Source organism: Mauremys reevesii, linkage group 9 (assembly GCF_016161935.1).
Source record: "Mauremys reevesii isolate NIE-2019 linkage group 9, ASM1616193v1, whole genome shotgun sequence".
Lineage (NCBI taxonomy): Eukaryota > Metazoa > Chordata > Testudines > Geoemydidae > Mauremys > Mauremys reevesii.
Window position 1 is genome coordinate 2797977 of NC_052631.1, and position 15127 is coordinate 2813103.

The window sequence follows — 15127 nt, forward strand, 5'->3', positions numbered from 1 at the left end:
CAATGAGACTTTTTCCAGAATAAGGATTTAGTGGTAGCAGGGTCAAGCTCACCATTGTTCCAAGTAAAAGATGATCATCTATTCCTAGCACACTGAGACGTTCAATAATTCCATGCTCTCATGGATCAATGCGACACTGAGTCGAGGATCCTTCTCAGGAAACTCTCTGCCTTTAGCTCCCTTCCACTTAAACCAAAGATACTTTTTGCCTGGGTGCCTCAGCTGATCTCTGCTGCATGTATGAGTTCAGGAAAACAGTGTGACGGTTCTCGGTGCACCCAGGATTGTTGTTACTCCCTGCTTCTTGCAAGAGGGAGTCTTCTTGTGGTAGCTCCCCTGCCACTGCCACTCAAGCATACATCTCACAATGATTAAGAGTTTTGACAAGTTATGAGCTTTCTGTCGATATCTTATATGTTACTCTTTTGGGATATCCTGTGCTTGTTGTAGAGTTTGTCAGATGTGAGGTGAGAGCTGTTTGCAGAGAACAGGGGACTCTTTGCCAAGAGGTCTTTGTGTTGCAAGTGGATTGAATCCAGGCAGATGGGAACCACATTCCTCAGCGCTGCGGCATGGTAAGATTCAGGGGCTATCTATAAGCCTGAATCTGGATGCACTGCTGGGTCAACAACCCTCTCTGAAGTTCAGCTCACGTGCACATCCTGGTATACTTGTAAAAGTCTTCCAGTTGGGGCACTGATCTGCTCATTAATTTTCAGTGGACAAATGAGTACTTTGGAGCTACCATTTCTCATGTTCTGAGTCCTAGCCGTCAGCCTGGAGCTGGAAAGGTTTTGCAGTTTGCTTGGTGCATGACTCAGATTTTATTGGCACTGTAGCGCTGCAGTTAAATACTTAAAATAATTTTATGGTGCAATTGTTAAGTGACAGTCCTGGAGACTGAGGTCTTTGATTTATTCACAGGAAAGGTACAACACAGGTGGAAGTGTTGTAAGCATCACCATTTCTCCCAAACCGAACCCTCATTGCTATGCCTTTCTTTTGCCCTGGTGAGACCATCTCTAAGCGGGGAAAGGAAAGTCTGGCTTCCATGCTGATCTCAAGACTACAACAGGGTACCAGTGAGGATAGCACTTTATATGATACAGACAATTATTCTCTGGGTGCTGTAGTGAAACAAGCACCTAATTCCCCACAGATATTGAACATACCCAGCAGCAAGCAACTTCTGTCATTCTGAGCCTGGGCTGGATTCAACCTAATGAGCTAGAGGAGAAATGCTGTGCACTCCGCCAGCCAGTCACCGGAGCCAGCTGGTGCTCCCAGAACGCACAGCTAAGAGATACAGCCACAGAGTGTTCAGCCACTGAGCCGGGGCTGGGAACCCCGTACCATAAAACGTGCTGCATGAACTATTCTCCTCCCCACAAAAGTGTTTTCCTCCATTAATACAATTAATGACACAGTAATATCGGATAGTTTTTCCTAAACTAATGAACTATCCAGCAAAGACTACCTATGGGGATTGAAGCATTAAAAACAGGCCGCCAATTAGAAAGCCCTGGAAACATTTTGCAATAACATTTCTAGGGCCATTGGCCAACTGTTCAAATGTGCAAGTCTGCTGATGTATGTCAAAGCAGGAGAAGGAAATGATGTGGAGCAAATAGTGTATACTAGAGACCGATTATTATTGGTACCACAGAGGTACCACCATTACAGAGAGAGAGAATTAGAACTGGTGACAAGACGGTAAACACTTTCCATTAAAAAAATTAAAATGAAAGTTCTTCAATTTTGGCTGTTTTCATTGAAAAATGGGGACATTTCTAAAGACATTTAAATGGTAGTTTAAAATAAAGGTAATTTTTCATCAAAAATGTTTTTTTAACCAAGTCTAGCTATGCCCCTCTGGAACCCTGTCTAAATTCTAGTCTACCCTAGAATTGCTACAACAGTGCAGCTGACAGATGTAGCTGGTACCTAGAAGATCTGACATTCAAACCAAATGACCTATTTCACACTAAGGGCAGGGGGCGGGGGGAGGAGGTTCCTCCCAGCCCTGGTAACCCCGGTAGTGTCCTAGTGTGCGCATAAGAGAGATTTCCAAAGGCCCGAATCAGAGGGGTTTAGGATCCGACTCCTATTAACTTTCAAAGGGCTTTGGGTGCCGAATGGCCATTTGTGTGTTTGAAACTCTTCGCCTCTCTTCAGAGATGAAAAAGTCAAAGGGCTTTCACTTTTTAATTAAAAATCATCTGGAGAAGCTTGAAGCTACTGCTCTTGAACTGAAAGTGAAATGCTTGCCTGGAAGCCTGTCGCATCTCTTTAGTTTTATTTATTGATTGTTGTAATAACCCATCTGAGAAAGAGATAGGAAGAGTGTGAATTTATAACTGCATCACCTCGAGTTAATACTCCAACCTCCCTTATCAGTCTCTCCTTTATGTACACTCTACGCTTCCTCAAAATCTCCCTTAAAACTTTCTATGCTTTGGGTTAATCATTTTTTAAAAAAGGTCCCAAATGATTTAGTTAGACCCTGGTTTAAACTGATTCCCAATCTCCAATTCAAAACCACCATCAGTGACGCCACAGTGATGTAAGCATGCTAAATTTGACCTTTGACCTTCCGTTTCTAACAGCCTCTCTGACATGATGCTGTAATGACAGTTTCTCTTAGAGCAAAATGTATGGAAAATGCCCTGGAGATGCCGGGGGGTGAAAAATGCAGCCTTTCCCATTTCAACCTTCTGAGGGAAAAGTCACGCACATCTCTGCCAATCAGTCACACAAGCTCTTTGATTTGCATCTTCCAGTCACACCAAGTGAGAGCTGGTGGCTGAATTGGAATGTCATTCAGAGCAGATTGCATTTGTATAAAGGAGCATAACCTTGTGCAAATGACACGGAGCCAAAAGGAGCTGTTGCATCTGCTGTCAGCGAATCAGACCTCTGGGCCTGGCTGCTGCTCATAGGAAATTGCCAGACTGGGTCAGACCTGTGCTACTGGCTCTCATGATGGTCAGTACCAGATGTTTCAGAGGAAAGTGTAAAACCCTGCAGTATGGAGATATGGGGTAATTTGCCTGCCGTGAGTGTTGGTTTACACCTGAACCAGGACGTTTTTATTTCTTCCAGAACTCTTTGTCGGCATTAACTATTATAACTCTGGGTGGCCTTGTTATCCATAGCAACGTCCAATCCCTCCTTGGACCTTACTAAAGTCTTGGATTCAACAGCCTCTTGCGGCAGCTGTCACAACCTGGTCCTGTCTTTCTTCTCTCCATGCTCAGCAAATGCATGGCTGCAGCCAGCTCTGCACTTGGCTGTTGTCGTAAACTCTCATCCCCTTCCTTCCGAGGCCAAGAGCAGAATGCAACAGGGGCTACTGGAAAGAGAGAGATGGTGAGAAGTGTCTGTGCTGTCCTTCCGGGGCTCGCTTTGTTCCCCTCTGCATTCAGCAAAGCTGATGACTGCTCAGCCCAGAGTTCAGGAGGTAGATGAGGTTGTCTCAAGGAATTGCTAACCTGGTTTTCTGCCTGCCATTTCTGTTAGTGAAAGACGTGGATACTTACTTAATAGTGAATTCAGGGCTGGACTGAGAACTGTGGAGAATAAAGTTTCTTCCTTCCCCAAAAAGCAGGTAGAGTCTAGGAAGACACAGTGCAATCTCCCCATTCTGCCTCACCAGAGTCCAGTTCTGGAGTGACCACCTGTAAAGATTAAAAAAATCCTTTGTTCTTCAAGACCTATTCAATCCTTGGTTAAAAAGGCAGCTGTTTGTCTAAGCAACGGGACATCCCATTGCCACAGCCAACAGATTCGCTTGGAGAGGAGATGCTGTCACGCATTTACTGGGCATGGAGAGAAGACAGACCTTTACTTATGAGAATGCTCAACCAACTTACCACATATTCATCTGACATTTGATAGGGGGTCAGGCAAAAGTAATTTGCTAGTCAGCAGGCGGCTTAGTTATTGCGCCGAGATGGCAGACAAGACATCTTTGGGTCTGTATCCTCCCAGTGGGCATGGTAACCTTCAGACACCTGACTCATCCGCTACATCCCTCACTTATACTGGTGAGATTTACACCAGATTTACATTGTGAAATTTGACCAACAATAGGACACCGATCCACGAGGCCCCTGCCTTGTTGTTCACAAGCCCCTTTGTCATTCACTGCACACCACCCAACTTCTGCACTGAAGGAGGCTGAGGGCTTGGCTATCACTGGGACTGAACCAAGGACGTCCCCAGCTGAAAGCAGCAGTCTCTACAGTGTGAGCTAAAGAACCAAGCTCTGCTGCTGTTGCCTGTCACAGACTTGTATCCTCTGTGGCTCACGCTGATCAGCGGGTTGCATAATTATGTCATTACAAAACTGCATTGTAGTGCAGAGCTTAAGGGCAATACCTGTAGAACTGGTCAAAGGAAATCCTTCAAAGACCACATGGAATTAGGGCTTGTACACATTAGCGCTTGCTTCGGTATAACTTAAGTCACTCAGGGGTGTGGAAAAGCCAGAGTGACGTAAGTTACACTGACCTAAGCACCAGTGTGAACAGCACTATGTTGGCAGGAGACGCTCTCCCACCGACAAAGGTACCACTGCTCGGGGAGGTGGAGTGATTATGCCGATGGGAGAGCTCTCTCCTGTCGGCGTAGAGTACCTAGAAGATCTGTCTTGCTTGTGCCTGGTGGAAATCAGCTCCCTGAAGCCACCACCCTCTGGCAGCACAAGCCTGGCCAGGCCTCCACGGGCCTTATTCTCCATACAGGTAGCATTACCAACCCCCGAGTCCTCGCAGTGGTCCTGCAGTGTCCAGTCCACTCTTGAGTGAACACTCTCAGAATGACCAGGCCAGCTGTTCCCAAAGGCTCAGGACACACCTGCTCGTCCCATTCACTCAGGACCAGCACTTTGCTTAGCACTGCAGCTCTTACATATACTTACAGTGAAATCGAGAGTACGTGTATTATCCCAGGCTGGAGATGCAAATGATGGTGAGTAAGAATATTGGAAAGAAATGGCTACATGCAAAACAAAATCAGAACATGCTTCTTAGAGACTAAACTTAACTAACAAGTTACGCTTGACTAGGCAAAAGAAGCTTATCTCAACCATAGTTCTCGCCAGCATTTTCAACCAAGCCTGGTTGAGATCCCACTTTCATAAAGCAATTTCACTGTCCGTTTACTTCTTACATAAGGGATGCTAGGCTGTTCCCCCACTCCCCTTTCAAATACAGTAGAGCAAAACTTCAAAGTGCACCTGAAGATAAGGTTTCCCCCCCACACACACACACACCCGTGATGCTTTTTTGGGGTGCCCAAAATGGTAAGCCAGTGTTACACCTCTGCCTCCGCAAGGGTGGGCTTTGCTGGGACTTATCCTGTATGTCAGCGTCCTGCCGCACCAGCAAACTCCTCCAGACTCTGCCAGTCGAAACCTTGCAGGGAACATTCAGTGAACTCAGAGATGTCACCCTGCAATCTCCAATCCCTCTCCCTGGCCACTCCGAAATTATTAAATGTGCTGTCTCCAGAGAGACTGAGTGCTCACCCTTTCATTCAGTATAACAGCGCTGAGAGGTTTTACACCAGGGTTTCTCAAACAGGGGCAGGCGCGTGCTTGGGGCGGCAAGCCGCGGGGGGTGCTCTGCCGGCGCCGCAAGGGCGGCAGGCAGGCGGCAGGCAGGCTGCCTTCCGCGGCTTGCTTGCGGAGGGTCCGCTGGTCCCGCGGCTTCGGCGGACCTCCCGCAGCAGCCTGCCTGCCGTGCTTGGGGCGGCAAAATCCCTAGAGCTGCCCCTCAACAGGGGTTGTCGCTTGTGTAGGGAAAGTCCCTGGCGGGCTGGGCCGGTGTGTTTACCTGCCCCGTCCACAGGTCCGGCCGATCACTCCCACTGGCCGTGGATCGCTGCTCCGGGCCAATGGGAGCTGCTAGAAGCAGTGGCCAGTATGTCCCTCGGCCCGCACCACTTCCAGCAGCTCCCATTGGCCCGGAGCAGCAATCCACGGCCAGTGTGAGCCGCGATCGGCCGGACCTGCAGACGCGGCAGGTAAACACACCGGCCTGGCCCGCTAGGGGCTTTCCCTGAACAAGCGGCGACCCCAGTGTGAGAAACCCTGTTTTACAGTAAACTCAAACCTCCGTTCTCTGTTAATACACTTGGTTTAAGTGATACCGAGCAGAGATAGCAGAAACAGAAAATGGTTACAAACAAAACAAAATAAACATGCTCTCTCGTGTCTACAACTTACCGTTAGCAAGCGACAATCTTCACCTAAACAGCTTCCTCACCTACCTCAAGCTCCCAGCATCTCCAGCCCTTCTGGCAAGAGGATCAAATATTCACAGACTCAGAGGGTGCTGCCCCCTTTCTCTCCTAAGTGGGGGATGGAACTTGGGCCATGTCTACTCTGCACCTAGACGGGCCAGCTGTCCTGGGCTGCGGGGCTCGGGCTGCGGGGCTGCTTCGTTGCTGGGTAGACTTCTGGGCTCAGACTGGAGCCTGGGCTCTAGGACCCTGTGAGCTGGGAGGCTCCCAGAGCTCCGGCTCTTGCCCGAGCCTGGAAGTTTACACAGCAATGAAACAGCCCTGCAGTCCGAGCCCAACTCAGCTGGCACGGGCCAGCCGCAGGTCTGTCTTTGCTGTGTGGACAGATCCTAAGGGTTCTCGCCCATTCTCTGCCTTCTGCTGAAATGCACCCCCAGGTACGGTTCTTCTCCCCTGCTGTTTCCCTGTTGACTCATACGTAAATGTAACTTCCAGTGTCTCTGGCATCACCTTCTCCAATTTACATTGGAGATGGACAAAACAACATTCCTTTGTCTAGGGCAAACTTGTTTATCAAATCTGCCCCCAAAACATATTTTAAGAACATATTTCCAGGACACCTACATGACTCTTTACACACCAGCTGTGCATACCTCACACAATGACATTAATGATCAGCGTGTTATCAGTTTTTACGTGATCCCTTACAAGCCGTGGTTTGGCTAAATATTCATGACAACAGCATATTGGGTGTGCCCTTCATGTGGTCATGAAGGGACTCTGAGGGTCAACCCCCCCCACACACACACACACTTTTTCTCTTCCTATTAGTTTCCTTCTGAAGGTCTCACAATCCTTCATTTGCATTTAGCGTGGACTCGATAGGAGACCCGTTGTAAACAAGACGCTACTCAGTTTACATGTAAGCGGATGGATAAACTTCTCTTGTCTGACAGGAAACCTCTTTGTCACCTTTGCTGGTGACCAATCCCTACACCCAGACTGTAAGAATACATTTTCAGTGTATATAGACAACTCCTTATACAACTGCTGTACATGCATTTCACAGTGACAGTGGTGACCGATGTGATGAGTCGTTTATTTGTGACCTCATCCCAGACTCGGGTGATTCCTGGGCCCATTGCCATGGGCACTAGGTGGTTCCTGGGTCTCTCTTACACACACACACACACACACACACACACACACACACACACACACACACACACACACACACACACACACACACACACACCCCTATACACGAGTGATTCTAATCTCACTGACACTGTAGCTGATTCTGCTTGATCCTGGTGTAAATCAGAAACAATTCCACTAATGTCAATAGTCAAAGCCATGAGTGATCAGTGTAAGATCAGAATCTGGCCCACTGACTTCAGACTGCAAATGTATGCCACTGTACTGTATATGAGGTCAGAATCAGGTCCACAATAGCTATGTTAAGAGCATAGATGAAATACAACACACACACACACACACACACTGCATTGTGTATACTCAGCAATGAAAAGCTTGCAGTTGTCTAGTGTATCATTCCCTAGGAGAGCAAACTCTGTGCTACCTGCATATCCCTGACTGCTGAGTTCTGCCCCTGTGTCACTGGGAACTCGTCCAGTTGCATGAGCATGCAGGTGATAAGATTGGCAGACACACAGCAGGGGCTTTGCCTCCTCTGGGAGCGGGTGGCTAAACTCTAGAAAGACTCAGAGCCCTGTTTTCTTCAATTAGTTTCTTGGAACTAGATGGAGAACCCCTTACTCACAAGAGTAAGCCTGAAGTCAGCGAGGCTACGCATGACAGTGGGCTGGAGGAGTAGACAGGCTGCTGATACAGAGCGATCCGGATCATTTGGTACGCTGGGTGAAAGCGAACAGTATGCATTTAACTCAGCCAGATGTAGACCTAGATCTAGGAACAGAGAATGCAGGCCATTCCTGCAGGATGGGGGACGATCGGGGAGGGGAGGAAATCCGCTGAACGTGAGCTCCAGTGCAACGCTATGGGCAAAAGGGCTAATGCAATCCTTGGCTGTATAGAGGTGGGAAGCTGGAGTAGGAGTGGAGAGGTTCTATTATGTCTGTATTTGGCACTGGTACAACCGTTGCTGGAATCCTAGGTCCAGTTCTGGTGCCCACTTTCAAAAAGGATGTTGATCAGTTGGAGAGGGTTCGGAGAAGAGCCATTAGGATGATTAAAGGACTGGAAAACCTGCCTTATCATGATAGACTCCAGGAGCTCAATCTGTTTAGATTAACAACAAGAAGGTTAAGGGGTGAGTTGATCCCAGTCTGTCAGTATCGACGTGGGGATGAAAACTCGGATAAAGGGCTCTGCACTCTAGCAGACAGAGGTATAACAAGATCCAATAGCTGGAAGCTGAAGCTAGACAAATTCAGACTGGAAATGAGGTGCACGTTTTTAATAAGCAGGGCAATGAATCATTGGAGCCACTTGCCAAGAGCTGTGATGGATTCTCCAGCACCGGCAATGTTTAAATCAAGAGTCAATGTTTTTCTAGAGGATTGGCTCTAATTCAAAGGCGAATAAATTCAGGGCTATGTCTTGTCGTATGCTGGAGGGCAGACTCGATGCTCGCAGTGATCCTATGGGCCTCAGTTCCCCCTCTGCACAATGGGGATAGCAGCACTGCCCTGCACCACAGGGGTGTTGTGAGGATAAATACACTGGGGAGTGTGATACACTTCGGTAATGGGGGCCATATATATACACACCTTAGATACATACATATATCCACTTTGGACCCGAGCTTATGTCAGTGCATGGAGATTCCAGCCCATCCCCCCCCCCAACCTCTCTAACTGCCCCCATCTCTCTCCAGTCCACCTTCAACCTCCACACCATGGATCCCTTCTGTGCACCACTCCCCCAGTGCCCTGAGACTCCACCCCCGCCACCCTCAAAAGCCAAAGCAGTGGCAGAGTGCCAGTTTGGCCTGGCTCCCGCTGCGGCTTCTTTAAGATTCTCCAGCGTCCTGCGGCGTCCCCATTAATCTTGTGCCAGAGAGCGTCATGCAGCTCTGACGGGAAAGCCCCAGTTTGTGCCGATATGAAAGGCACATCCGACTGACCTAACATCTTTACTGAATGTCAAAGTCCTCTGGCTCCTTCCAGCCCAGATCATTATTTGGAATGCATCACTTGTTCCCTGCCAGAATTAACCTATGTTAATCTTTCCATCATCTCCCACGCTGTCCTACCTTACATCCCCTTTCCAGCATTTTCTTTAATCAATATTCCTGCCAGACACTAAGGGCATTTTTTATAAATAAACCTGTACCTGGTACCTAGAAGATCTGACATTCAGACAAACCAAATGACCTTCTTTGGCTAAACAATGTAAGAGGTTTGCCTCCCTTATCAAATACTAAAAGTATCAGCCATCACCAACACAAGACACTTGTATTTTACTTTGATTTATATTTAATGTGCATTCACTGCTTGTCAGAAGTGCTGCATAGACAGCCCTGGAACCTGAAAGCCTCTCCACAGAGCAGATGTACCACAAGTGATAGCAATGCAAGATTTCATGGATTTTAGAACCAGAAGGGACCTCCTCAGAAGTTTGACCTTGTGCATCACACAGGCCAGAGAACCTCACTCAGTGATTTCTATATCAAGACCATCTCTTGTGGTCAGGGGCGGCTCCAGGCCCCAGCACGCCAAGCGCATGCTTGGGGTGGCAAGCTGCGGGGGGCGCTCTGCCGGCACCACGAGGGCGGCAGGCAGGCTGCCCTCGGCGGTGTGCCTGCGGAGGGTCTGCTGGTCCCGCGGCTTCAGCGGACCTCCCGCAGGCACGCTGCGGAAGGCAGCCTGCCTGCCGTGCTTGGGGCGGCAAAATTCCTAGAGCCGCCCCTGCTTGTGGTTGAGCTACAGCATATTTTTTAGAATCACCCAATCTTGATTTAAAGACTCCAAATGATGAAGGATCCGTCACTGGATTTTGTTTTCCTGCCTTCTGCTAAATTAAAGAGCCCTCTTCAACACTGGATGCTTTTTCTAAAAGATACAGTGTAGGAATTATTTTGGGGCAGGTCTCTGGCCTGTGTTAAACAGGAGGTCAGACTAGATGCTCACAAGGGTCCCTTCTGCCCTTGGAATCTATGAGTGTGAGCACCAGAAATCTTCTCCCCTAGAGGTATTTGTAGATCATGATAAAATCACCTCGTAACCTTCCCTCTCATAAATAAAATAGATTGAGCTTCTTAGGCCTCTAACTATAAGGCAAATTTCCAACCCTCAAATCATTCTCGTAGCTCATTTTGGAACCTTTCCCGTTCTTCAACATCCTTTTTAACATACGGACACCAGAACTGGACATACAATTCCAGCAACAGTCTCACTAATGCTAAAGACTGAGGTTTCCCACAATGCCCCGCTCATGCGCCTCAGTCCTGACCCGCAGATGCCGTCTCCAGGGGGGATTCATGCATTCCGCGATGGAGAGGGAGCCCAGACTTGAATAACCCTGACCCTAGGGGAAGCTGGGATCCAGGACTGGATCTGGATCCAGACTTCAGGATTTGCCCCTTTCTCTGTAATGTGCTGAACCCAACCCAGGACCTGAACACCCTGGGACTCTGGATCTGGATCGGAGCTCTGCAGCCTGGATCCGTGTCTATTGACTGGCCTTTCTGCTGAGGCTTCCCACAAGGGGAACCAATTAGTGCAGGCCTAGTAACGTACGTACGGGTGCAATGCTCCGAGGGAACGGTACCGAAACCCTCGTTCCCTGCCAGGAACTGCACGTCACTGATCAGCCAGCCGAAGGTCAGAACTTTCACTTACAAAATGGTGTGGGCCAGACTGAGCCGCTTTTCCTTTCTTCCCTTTTTTAAAAAAATTCCTTCCTCTCTGCAGGTTTTTTGCCACCACAATCACAGGGACACGGCTCTGGGCTGGCAGAATCTGACCAGGGATCCATCGAGTTCATTATCCTGGTTCTGACAATGGCCAGTAATGGGAGCCAGTCCCAGCTACTTCAGAGGAGCTGGTGCTCAGAGAAATTTCCTTCCTATTCCCCCATTAGTCAGAGATTGCTTCCTGCCCTGAAGCAGGGAGTTTATATCCTTCCAAAACTCGGCCTGCAGGTTTTTCTGTTTTCCATAGAAGTATCCGAGTGCCAGAGAGTATCCAGAGAGATAGTAACTGAACCAGACAAAGAAGAGAAACGTTCTCTGGTGCGTTCTCAACTCCCTGAGCCATCCAGTGCCACCAGAGGCCTTCCATTTCATTCCAGTTTCACCAGAACAATGGGCGGCGCTCTTCCAAGCAATGCCTAGGGAACAGAAATGGGAGAACAAAGAGCCATGCAAGACTTGCCTTCCCTTCCCTTCTGTCTCTATATTACTAACTAGGGCGAGAGACTGGCTGGCTTTTCACTGCCCCCACCCTGACGTCCTGAGAAGCATCTGGGGGCTTCTAAAAGTAGACGACCTTCCTTCATGACTGGGCACCATGAGGGCTGTATAGGTCATTCTAATTCATTACTGTTAGGGAACGAGAGCTGTTGCCATCTAAACTAATGAGGAGATTTTTCACCATGTCATTTATATAGTGGAAGGAATTGTAAAATCGCTCCGTGACAGATAGCAGTACTGCCGGAGTTCCCTTAGTTTGTCATTGCAAACAAAAGAATCTCAGCAACCATAAAATTAACTTCCTCCACACTGCAAGTGCTCAGCAGTGAGATGAACCAATTTTTCTGCTAATTGAATGCACCGAGTTAGTTATATATTCATACTGAGCCAGCGCTTTCAGCATCACTGAGTTCTAGCTCTGCAGGGAGTCTTCAGAATAGCAAAAAGTTACACCTTGCAACAAAATTTACTTTTGATAGGTTCAGTGGGTGGGTTGGCATTGCAACCAAGTTAGCTAGACACCAGCCAGAAACAGAGGTGTGGTTTGAAGACAATAGTGCATATTCTGAAAATGCAGTGTTGCCACTCTTGGATTTTATCACGAGTCTCGTGATTTTTAGTATCAGAGGGGTAGCCGTGTTATTCTGGATCTGTAACATGGCTACCCCTCTGATACTTGAGACCATGCAAGTCACTGCATTTAGCCGTTTGGAGTGGCAATCCATCAACCTCATGAAGAAACTTGCACAAGTACAGAAAGATATCATTTTCCTTTCCAAATGCAAACAGATGGACATCATATCTAATGGACTGAAGGCGAAAAATCCATTGCTATCTACATACTGCACAGACCACAGTGAGAGATTATGCCATACACTAATCAAAGAAACTGAGGAACCACCTGATCGTGATTTTTAGTGTTTTTCTTAGAGCCCCAGCTGCTGAAACCATGATTCTGTATGAGAATCTCAGCTTTCATTTTTTTTAAAAGTAAGTTTCTCGTCCTCATGGTTTGCAAAGAAAAGCTTGAATACATGAAGTAAGTAGATCCTAATATTTCAAAACCCCAGCAAAGCAAAAGAACCCAACTTTCTTTTTGTTCTTAAACTCATGAGTTTTAGGCCAGTATAATGATTTTTTGGTGCTCAGATGCAGGATTTTTGTAGGCTTGGTTTTGGCAATACTGGATCTTATTTTGGAGGGAAGGGGAGGATGTAGCTAGTGTGGACAATGAACGTATGCAGCAGGAAGTGCAGAGGCAGGAGGAAGTAGTCATAGGGAGAGATGCGAAGGGAGAGTTTAGAGATTCTCAATGGGAGACACTGAATCCAGCTCCATCCCCTGTGCTGTTGATGGAATAATTAAATAAAAGCATTTCACCCAAACCTGAGAGTCCCTGCACCCTCAAGAACTCAGCAGCTTGGACAGACAAGAAGCCATAAATAGAGCATCCTGACAGTAGCACATGGCAAACGTGGCATTTCATACACAAAGAGGGAAGTTAAAACACAGGCGTGTGAGTCGGCACTCTACCCCCTCTTTGACCCACCATGGACATGTCACTTGACCTCAGAACGAAGGAATCTCTCAACTGAAGCCCTGGTTCCCCCAGCTGTACGATAGAGATCAAAATAATTGCTGCTGAGCTTAGCAAGCTCTCAGAACAGAACTTGTGTTCATCAGGAAAGAAAGCACAGGGTCATTTATTGAGAAGGAAACTGATTCCATGTGTATTCAGCTGCTTATGTGGTGGATGTGCCTTCTGCTGGCCCTCTGCCCAGAGATTAATTTGACCCTGAATGTGCAAGCACTCTGGTCATCCTGAATCTGCTCAGGCTTCTGGAAATGTTTTGTTACCACTGAGCATGCATCCCAGGCGTTAGTTTAGTCACTCGTAACAACATAATGTTAGCTTATTTCAATAGTAGCTCCTATGTTAGTAGCTTGCTACCTCACCTTACTCTTCCTACATCACAGGGGTGTTGTGTGCTCCTCACTGTAGTATTTAGGCAGCACACTGCCAGGAAAAATGAATGGATAAAGGATGATCAAGAAGTATAAAATATTCTGTGTGATTAACTAGTTTATTTTATCTAGCATCAGAGCTGCTCAAATGTCCTTAATATAATTTCATTGAATTTTTATTTAGCAGTAAAATGACTTTCAGCCATACTTGCCTTCCTCAGAGCTTAACAATCCAAGTCCTTAGTCATTCCCCTATGCAGAACATCACATAGTTCCCATCCCCCAAGCTTAGGCATGTTTTAACTGATTTCAGCCTCCAAGCTGCAGCCAAGCTCCCCCCTCCCAATACTGGGGCGTCCTAGTAGCTGGGTTACTCTGGCAGAAACTCTGCACTCAGACGTGTTTCCAATGCAGAGGCTCAGACTTTGCCCTTCGTTCTCCTGCAAGGCTTGGGGAAGCAGCTTTACAGTGGCTGCCAACCCACCCCAGCCCTCCCCAAGGTTCAGTTTAGCAGCAGTTCACAGAAAGGAAAAGCGAGCAGGGGTTGGTGGTGGGACAGGGTGGGGGATCGGAAGGGGTGGCTTCTGTCCCGTCAAAAGTTTGTTGGGTCTGAGGACCCAAAACTCTGCCTGCGCACAGTTTGCGTAGGGTCTGGCTGGCTGAGACAAGCCGCTGGAATGGCACAGCTCAAGCTGCCTGTTCCAATGTGTCAACCTTGAGGTGTCTGAGTCACTCCCACACATGTCGTGTGCTGCTGGGATCATGCCATGCAGGTCTCACCTCTCCCTGCTCTGCTTCACCACCTTTGCCATCCTCCCTAGCAATGTCATTCCCTGCTAAGAAGGGTTAGAGACTTGTTAAATTTCAGTGCATCGGAGCATGTAAATAAGCAGCTCATCGGCTTTCACGGCATTGTCTGTTTCTGTGAAGATTATTGCCTTTAGCACAAATGGTTCACTGTTTCTCAGACTGTCTGAAGCTAAGTGTTAGGATATTTATGTCTCCTGCAACCACACTAACCAAGCAGAGAAACAGGAGAATGGGTATGTGTGGGAGGGTTGAGAGGTGGTGGAATTAACATGATACTAATTTATAGCCTCTACCAAGAAGGAAACCTCTTACGATTCATCCCTTCCTAGCAGAGATGAGTCCAGAGCCTTCGCTCCCTGGGACCTACACACTTGGGAGTGTTTGAAATCTAGAGCCCAACTTTTTAATTATTGATGAACCAGAGAGGTGATCCCGTAACCCTTGGCAACACCAGTTGCCTTCATTCCCCTGAGGAGTGCCACTAAAGTCAATGGGGTATTTACTGCTCACCTGCATAGGCACTGCATGCAGGAGCAGGGCGAGCAGGCTTAGCTCAGAGGCAGCCTTGCATCATTTCACCATTTGAGAGTTGTCACGGCCGAGCAGGCGCTTGAGAAGTGACTGGCTCTCAAACTCCGAGCAGAAAGTATAGAACAATGCTACTGACTTTACATATTGAACAGCGGGGCTGTGCTAGTCAATGGAAAA

The 15127-nt window shown here is 47.7% G+C and overlaps 1 long non-coding RNA gene across 1 annotated transcript; it reads right to left on the reverse strand.

Moving 5' to 3' along the window:
• Nucleotides 1-3117: 3117 nt before the first annotated feature.
• LOC120372259 lies at nucleotides 3118-15108 on the reverse strand. Its single transcript, XR_005584821.1, has 3 exons — nucleotides 14930-15108; nucleotides 3540-3677; nucleotides 3118-3352 (listed from the first exon to the last, which is right to left on the reverse strand). It is a non-coding gene; the product is annotated as an uncharacterized LOC120372259 (long non-coding RNA).
• Between the last annotated feature and the right edge of the window lie 19 nt (nucleotides 15109-15127).